The 7,185-nt window shown below is 45.5% G+C and overlaps 1 long non-coding RNA gene across 2 annotated transcripts; it reads left to right on the forward strand.

Moving 5' to 3' along the window:
- The first annotated feature begins 337 nt into the window (after positions 1–337).
- LOC109369317 lies at positions 338–7,178 on the forward strand. 2 transcript variants are annotated; one of them, XR_004160812.1, is made up of 10 exons: positions 338–1,446; positions 1,554–2,052; positions 3,239–3,290; positions 4,123–4,268; positions 4,453–4,580; positions 4,917–5,027; positions 5,387–5,417; positions 5,602–5,740; positions 5,923–5,970; positions 6,340–7,178. It is a non-coding gene; the product is annotated as an uncharacterized LOC109369317 (long non-coding RNA). The 2 variants fall into 2 exon arrangements; XR_002118236.2 differs by having other exon boundaries at positions 338–2,052.
- Positions 7,179–7,185: the final 7 nt, after the last annotated feature.

Genomic DNA, 7,185 nt, shown 5'->3' on the forward strand with positions numbered 1-7,185 from the left:
GGCCTGCCGCTGCCCGCGGTTGTTTGCAGTTTTGCATCCCTTGGGCTTTGATGCAGCTCTGGTTGTAGGAATGGAATGTTGTTTCTGCATTTGGCATTAAAAAGGGCAGTTAGTTTGAAGAAGTGGAACATAATGCATTTTTGTGTTCTGTAACTTATCCTTAGAAATAGCTGATCTACAACATAGAAATACTGCACGTGTTAGCAGCATGTTTTAGAAACATAATTGCTGCATTATGTCATTAATTCTTTCTTGCAAAACTGCAGTATTTGTTAAATGTTCCAAACAACGTGGTTTTAGTGTTAGGGATTAGAAAACGTAGGGTTGTACTGTTAGGATAAGAAACTCCCAGCAAAAGAAAAACAGATTTAACAAACATCAAAGAAGCGAGGGCCTCTACACAAGGCCAGACTGTCTCACCTTGTGAGAAGGTTGGGATGTGACAGGCAGGCACCAAGATCCTCCCCTCTGTCCTCCTTCCAAGCTTATCTTTGTGGAAGGGAGGACAAGCAGATATCCAGAAACAATGGCCAAGTGTGGAGTGAGGGTCAGAAGTTAAATTAATTAAAATTTACGCTTAGCCAGCGAAGATTTATGTTTGTGCAGTGTTTGCACGTTTAGTGAAGCGTCGAGAAGATTGTGAACCTAAAATAATCAGCCGATGAGGAACTAGGGGAGAAAGAGATAAGCGTCAGGCAACAGGGCATAAAAAGATGTAACGCTGTTTTCTGCATGCTCTCCTGCTTGCAGGAGGCCCGCCATTGCAATTGTGAATAAAATCTGCTTTATCAGAGACATAAAATAAATTATTTGGATATTTCCAACACAAGACAGACCCCTGGGAGATGCCGTTCGTTACCAGCCTCCACCGGGAAACAGAACCATTAATCGCCACCCTCTGTATGTGGCCAGTTGTCCCCGAGCACCAGGACTCCAGCTGGTCCTATAGGCTTGGCCTTTCCTCCTGCACTAGGTTGCTCCAGTACAGGATCAACAGGGCTGGTGTTACAGAGAGCCCGAAGGAGCAGCCCCTGGGCATGGAGCAGAAGGCCTCCAAGGGGCCTTTCTGGTCAGGACTTTCACAGTACCCCATTCAGATCTGGGAAAGGGTCAGCAAGATGGTCCTTCCCAAGAAGTAGCAGCCTGTTATCGCTGCCGAACAGGCTTCAAATGGGCACTGTTGGCTAGGCCTTGCTTCCTGCCTCAAATGGCTCCAATTTGGGGTCAGCATGGCTGCTATAACGCAGGGCCCGAAACAGCAGCCTCTGAGCACGGAGCAGAAGGCTTTCAAGGGACCTAGTAGGTGTAATGACTGTTAAGCACACGATCTCTTTCATGAAGATGTTGTCTCTGATGTTCTGGGAGTCTCGGAGGAGTCCTCAGTATCAGATATGGTTGTGAAACACATTTAATAACCGCAACTAAATGCCATCCCAAACTCAGCATGTAAGTTAGTCACCATACCTGACTACTCCAAGATCTGCTCGGACCAGGAAAATGATGTTTTATTATTTTTGGTTATGTATAAAATAGCTTTACTTATTTGGTTTCAGACTAATCCCACTGACTATGCGAGAAGACTGCGTAAGAGCTTGCAGCTGTTTCCAAAGGAGAATTTTCTGACAGGAGACCAACTCCTGTTTGAATACAAGCCAGAGATGAACGTTCCTTGAATTCTGATTACGTGTTTTGATGTGAGGAAAATACAGGCATGCTGTATAACACAGGCATATATAGACATATAATTAGGCATATTACAGGCAGAGGTTTTGTATTTATTGAGTCACTTTAAATACCTAGGAAACAAGTTTTCTTGTGTGTGTAAGGTTGTGATGTCTTGTTCTCCATACACTGAGATGAAGGAGTCTCAGCTGGGTCAGGCAGAGCCACAGCTGTATGTGAACTGAAGGGCTGTCTTGAAATTACAGATCATTGCGGATGCCCTTAGCCAGCTCTGTCCTCAGAAGGCCAACCTTGTTCTGCTGTCTGCTGCCAACAAGGGCCAGTGTCACCTAAAGGAGAGGTGGTTTGGAATGCAGTACAGCGTGGAAGGTAAAACAGTGGCTGAAAAATAAAGAGTGCCTGGTTTGTGTTCGGAGCAGCACAGAACACACCACATGGAAGCAGGGGAGTGAATCCCCAGTGAGAAACTGACCTTGTCATTAGTCAGGTGCTCCATCCTGCTCTGTCCTGGGACTTTGGTATCTTTTGATTCCTGCTCCCTGGGTTTATAAGTGTGAGGTGGCAGTGATCTCAGTGAGTGCTTCTCTTGGCTGTCCAAGATGTCCACAACGGCCAAGTGTGGAGTGAGGGTCAGAAGTTAAATTAAGGACCTGTGCAGCTTTTGGTTTGCTTGTTTTTTGTTAGCCACCAGCTTTGCTTTGAAGATTGCTGACTGCCCAGAGACAAAATATCCTGTCAAAATACTGAGCACAAAGCAAAGCTGTCTGTGGTACAAGAAGGACCATAAATTTAAAATCCCCAAAGGTAAATGCCTTAAGGCTTTCCTAAGATGATAAAGCCCTTGTTTTTCCCAGCTGGAATTTATTGGGAGGGCAGTAACTCATACAGATCTTCACCATTTAAGCTCGAGTGTTTACTGCCAGCTCTTCCATGGTCCTTTTGACACATTCATTGACTACAATGCAAGAGGAGCGGGTGCACTACCCTGCAACTAAGAAACCCTGCAGATCCCTCAGGCTAAAAAGTGGAATCACCAAAACATTCTGAAAACGTTGGCTTCAGAGAGCCTGGCTATGGACAGAATTTGGCATACAGAATAGACTACAGTGGCAGGTCGTGAGAACAAAGAACATCATAGTTAGAGAAAGCTGTAGTCTCTTCTATAGGCAAAGAAAGATAGAGTCTGCATTTGGGACACGTGGAAAATGTACTGCTCTTTTCAAGAGGAACGACGGTCTTTAGTGTCTGCTAAGCATACATTTTGTGGAATTTTCTAGAGCTGTTTGTTTGTATTGATACTGATCACACCACGTATCTAAGTATCCTATGAAGTATGGCTTTGTGTTTTCTAACAGTTGATATTTGTAAGGAAAGATTTTGGATTGAAAAAGAGAAGGCATTTGATGATGATTTAATATAAGCAAAAATACATTCTTATAGCTCAGTGACATTTCTCATTAGATTTGAATTGTGATCATAGAATGTGATGGAAAAAAGATTTGCCTTTGGGAAGTGTCACTCCTTATGTCTCACTGAAGTCTCTTTTCCCCACCAGGTTACGTTCGTTTCCATCTGATCTCTCCGTTGATACAGCGGTCTGCAGAGAAGTAAGGGCTGTGTTAGTTGTGCGTGTTGGGTGGGGTAACCATAGTGCCACACATAGTGAAATGGTGTGCAGAGAGACTCGTTTTCAACTGGAATCGAATAAGACTTCCTTTTCTTATTCATCCATTTGTTGTAGTTTATCTGTCATTTGGCAAGAGTGGTTTTGAGCAGGCCGTCACTGGGAGGAGTTGGTCCTGCAGACAGCATGGTCATGGCCTAATCCAGGGACTTGGGGGCCTCCAGGAGCAGGTGAAGAGCATAATGACAGTGTCTGGAACCACTTGTTGCACAGACTCAAGATGATAGCTCTGCACACATTGCACCTTTGCTAATCTTAGGCTGGCACTGCTGTCTGCAACAAATTTCATAGTGGTTTTATTCTGGCCTGTTGAGACCTGCACAAGGAGTGTTTTAGAAACGCCATGGGATTTATTTTTTGCATTTTGAATTGGAGTCCAGGCAGCAACAAAAATCTGGAAGTTTGAGACAAGGCAGCAATGTCCACATTGCAGTCTGATTTGCTGTAGCTTATCAATTTTGATATTGGTAAACAGTGATCTCCTTCCAGTGTTGTTACAACGCGCGTTGCTATGCTGAAGTAATCCTATAATGTGAAGCTGGAATCATTCCTTGTAAAGAACAGCTGAATATCAAAGTAATTCTTAAGTCGTGCCTTTTGGGTGAAGGGAAATCTGCACTGTGTATTTCCGGATTTGTTAAAAATTGGTTTGAATCTCATTTTGCCCAAGTTTTCATTTCTGTTGGAGAATTTCTTGTGTGTACACCCCAGCTGATTACCTGCAGTGTTCATCCTTTGCTCTTTTCTCTGTGCAGCTTAGCGTTTGATGTTTGTAAACATCCTTTCTCTCAACCTTTATGAATGAGCTTATGCAGCAGATGTCACCCAGCTGGAATACAAGCTGGTGGCTGGAGAGCACGGCTTAATCATTTGAATGAAAGGATTCAGTGAAAAACTACCTGTAAGTGCTAACTAATTAATTTGCTAAGAAATTGTTTAGTGAAGAATATCAAGCAGAATTGAGGAATGTGCTCTAGTGTCTTTTATGTTGATCAAATGATTTGCTTCTTTTTTCTTTTAAGCATTATATTTGGAATAATTCTGAATTGTCTTTTTCTGAAAAATGACTTCTGTTTTCTTTACAGATTCTATTTCAGCTCATTACTGATTACTTGACTGACTTCAGCTTCACTCCAGCGGCTTTTGAAATGATAACAGAGCAGCTGAAGAAAACATATTTCAATATCCTTATCAAGCCTGAGACTCTGGCCAAGTGAGTTCTGGGAGGAGGGTAAAGGAGGCTGCACTGCAGTTGTTGAGGTTGAGCAAAGCCCAGAAATCACTGCTCTGTGCTGGTGGAGGTTTGTTCCAGGGCAGCTTGTGGCTCTGATTGCTCAGTATATCAAACTCAAGGCTCAGACCGGGCCTGCAGGTAGCTGCTGTTCTGAAACAGCCAGCAGCAGGGGCTGAAGCAGGGCAGGGTGAGCCCACAGCAGTGCTCCGGGTACTATCTCCCCATCTCCTGTGTGCTCCTGAATCAGAAGTGGGATCACTTACATTAAGCAGTTCCTGGTGACTTCTGGCTTTGTTTTCCTTCTGCTTATTGCAGGGATGTGCATCTCCTGATTTTAGAATGCGGCAGGTGGCTTCATCCTTCGTTGAGGCTTTCAAGGCACAGCTGTTTGTAGAGGGTCTCGTGCAAGGCAACTTCATGAGCAGGGTAAGTACAGCTTCTGCAGCTGATAGGCACTGAGATGTATTCTTAGGATGGACTTACACACTTGCAAATACTCTTTCATCTCACCTGCAAGCTGGTGGTGTTTTCTGTACCAGCAATCTGGTGGCTTGCTGGTGCAGGGCAGCTTCATCCCCAGGAGCTCAGGAGTGCTGATGTGGGTAAAGCCTCCTGGTTCAGAGGTGTCCAGAGGGATTCTGGATAAAGTGAAGCAGTGGAGACGGAGGAGTCTCAGCTGTTCTTTGCTTGTGGGGTTACTTTCCTCATGTCATGCGCTATCGTGTGTGGCTCTGAATTGTGGCTAGCAGTTCTCTTCTGAATAAAAACCTTGTTTTCTCTCTTAGGAAGCAAAGATTTTTCTGTGTATGTTATTCGGTGAGTATCTGACTCCTACACCATGCATGTGGTAACTATGATCAAGTTCTGATTCTTTTCTGGAAGAAGGGGCTAGGGTGGGAGCAATGCAGACATTCCCTTCTCCCTCCTGGCACTTCCTGCAGGTGCCCATTCCTCACAGCAGCATAGGTGTTTGACACTTCACTGCTTGTGCTCTCTTCAGAAAGCTCCGGTTTGCTCTGCTGGTCCATCCCTGCCCTGTGCAGTTCTGGGTAGTGGATCTGCCCAACACACACCTGCTCTGCAAGGTGAAAACATTCAACGCAGGCGATGCCAACTCAGCAGTGACCATGTATTACCAGGTAACGTGTCAGCTCAGTGTGTTCTGCCTTGTTCCTTCTGGTAGCTCCTGGTGCAGCAGTTGTGTTCGTGTCACAGTTTAGAGAGCGGTTCCTGAACACAGATGTTACTGAGTGCTCCGGAGTTGTCACCTAAATCTATGTGACTCCATGAAATCATCCTAAATTCTTCACTTCTTTTCTAGTCAGGTGCCAGGAGCCTCAGAGAATATGCCCTTATGGAGCTGCTTGTGGTAAGTTACAGTTCGTGTCTCATACCCCATGAGATGTTCTTACCTGCAGATTGTGCACGGAAATAAGGCCACGAGGCTAAATGGACAAAGAGGACAGTGAATATCTAATAAAGAGCACAGTGTGAATCTGTTGCTCATTCTGAGTAAAACTGTGAGTGCTTGGGACAGGATATCCAAGTGGCTGTGCTGAAGGGCAGAGTGGAAGAGTTTTCTTTAGTAATGCGGAAGATTGAGACCCTTCTTTATGCCCTGAGTGCAGCTGGAAGGCAGCAGTTGTTTTCATGTGTTGTGATCATGTTTCTGCATTGTCTGAGTGGTGGCTGTGGAGGAGCACCACTTCTGTTGTGACACATTTGTGGTTTGTTTCAGATGCACATGGAAGACTTCCTTCAAACCCAGCAAACCCTCGAGTGAGTTCACTGTGGGCGTAGCTCCCGCACACCTGCTTTGGGGATTCCTGGTGTTCTATCTTTGGAAACTCTTTCCTGCACATGGCTTGTGCCTGATTTAGTGTAATAGAAACAATGCTGGAACATGTTAGAATTGTAAGCACCTGCTGACATGAGCTGCAGCTGAGTTGCTCTAGAGTCTACTGCATCTATGACTTGTGTGTGAACATGGAATTATTCTGCATGAAGCTGCTCCTTCGCTTCCATCAGCTTGCCATTCCTCAGGGCTGCTTTCTCAGCATCTTTGTGGTGGTAAGACTCAGAAGTGCTTGTCTGCCCCGTGGAATGGCAAAAGCCTTTCACAGCTACATGTTTCTTGCTATGTTAGTGAATTCCTGGAGATGAGTTCAAACACAAACACTCTGTCAACCTTTAAAGATGTCCCAAAAATGAGAAAATACTGAAAAAAAGATTTGAGGATTTGAGACTTGAGACTTCAGAGGCTGTTTGGCTTCCCGGCCACAGGGAGGCCAGAGCACAAATCAAGACTCTTGTATTTGAACGTGCAGTCTGTCTGTAGGATTTTAAGGATGACAGGGTCTTTTGTAGCTGGTTCACCACACCTCCAGACAAGCGCTGCAGGGATCACAGCGCTGCCTCATCAGTTTTCCTTCCCAACAGTGCAGCAGCAGCAGCAGCTCGCGCCGCACAGCCGCTTATCGTCGTGCTCCAGAGTTTGCGCTGCTACCTCACACGCGGGCACGGTGCGAGGGACCAGCTCTCCTCACCCGCAGCCTGCCGAGGCGATCCCCGCCCCCGCCGCGCC

The sequence above is a fragment of the Meleagris gallopavo genome, chromosome 10, assembly GCF_000146605.3.
Source record: "Meleagris gallopavo isolate NT-WF06-2002-E0010 breed Aviagen turkey brand Nicholas breeding stock chromosome 10, Turkey_5.1, whole genome shotgun sequence".
NCBI classification, from domain to species: Eukaryota; Metazoa; Chordata; class Aves; order Galliformes; family Phasianidae; genus Meleagris; species Meleagris gallopavo.